Below are 1,264 nucleotides of genomic sequence, written 5' to 3' on the forward strand. Positions count from 1 at the left end.
CTGTTGTGTTAGATTTTTTTTTGCAGCAGATTTTTAAAAGGTTTTATAAATGATTCACTGCGTGGCTTGAAAATAACAAGAAATTTTATTTTTTATTGTAGAGGAAAGATATGAAATGAAATGAAAAACAACAACAACAACAACAACAAAACATAAAACAGCAGCAATAACAACAACAACAACAAGAACAACAACAACAACAAAGAACGTATTCGTTTTTTTTTCTTTTCTTTCTTTAATCTTTGTTGAATTATTTACGATTGGTTAAATTAATGAAAACCGCAAATAGAGAGAAGAAATGGTAGTTGCCGAAAAATAAAAGACGAATCAGTTATAAAGAAAGAGAGAAAGAAAGAAAAAAAACAACAAAAAACAAATAAATAAAAGACAAAGAAAAGAAAGGAATGAAAAGATGTAAAGTATTTTACACCAAATTTTGCTTTCTTCCTACTGGAAATGGCTGCTGATAAAAAGATGGAGGGACAATGAAGAATGTTTATCGAATAATACGGGAATTTATCCGAACATTTGTTAGAGAAACGTCGTGACATAAATGTGTTCCGGTTCGGAAATACAGAGTAATCGCCCCTTTGATCACAGTATTTCAATTTCTCCACGCTTCCGTCCAGCTCTGCTAAATTGTCAGAAAATTGGCAATAAAACTCGATCAAACTCAATTCTTAGAGAACTGATTGAAATTTGCGTGTTCTTTCGAGCGAATAAGAGCAATTTTTTTTTTCTTATCTCGGGCTATGAATACCACTCTATTTGTATTAAAGCGGGATTAAAACGGTGGCAGACGGGAGTGGGGGAAATGCAGAGTGGATGGATAACAGACACACGTTAACACGATGAATGGAAATAAATATAAGTAAATAAATAAATACAGGAAAAGCCATTACCGGATAGAATTTCACAATATGAATGCTACTGTTGGAATTACTGTGAATTCCCGCTACTCGTGTTGTGGCAAATGTAATAAACAACATATGTACTGAACAGTAGCTTGGAGTCATAGATGAAATGAGTTCGAATTTTATCTTGATATGTAGTAGTTAGAGCGTGTACCAGTTTTAATTTTTACATGTGCTTTTATAATAGTCACAAGCAAACAGCGGATCTTTTCGGTTTGAACGGCAGTTTTTTAAAAATAATTTCCACGTAACTAAACACTTTTAAACTTCGTATACTGGTAGAATGTGTTTATAAAACATCTTTTTCTCTTGGCTTTATTGAGAAAATTCTATAGCTTGTAAGATATTTG

Source organism: Octopus sinensis, unplaced genomic scaffold (assembly GCF_006345805.1).
Source record: "Octopus sinensis unplaced genomic scaffold, ASM634580v1 Contig02177, whole genome shotgun sequence".
Classification (NCBI taxonomy): Eukaryota; Metazoa; Mollusca; class Cephalopoda; order Octopoda; family Octopodidae; genus Octopus; species Octopus sinensis.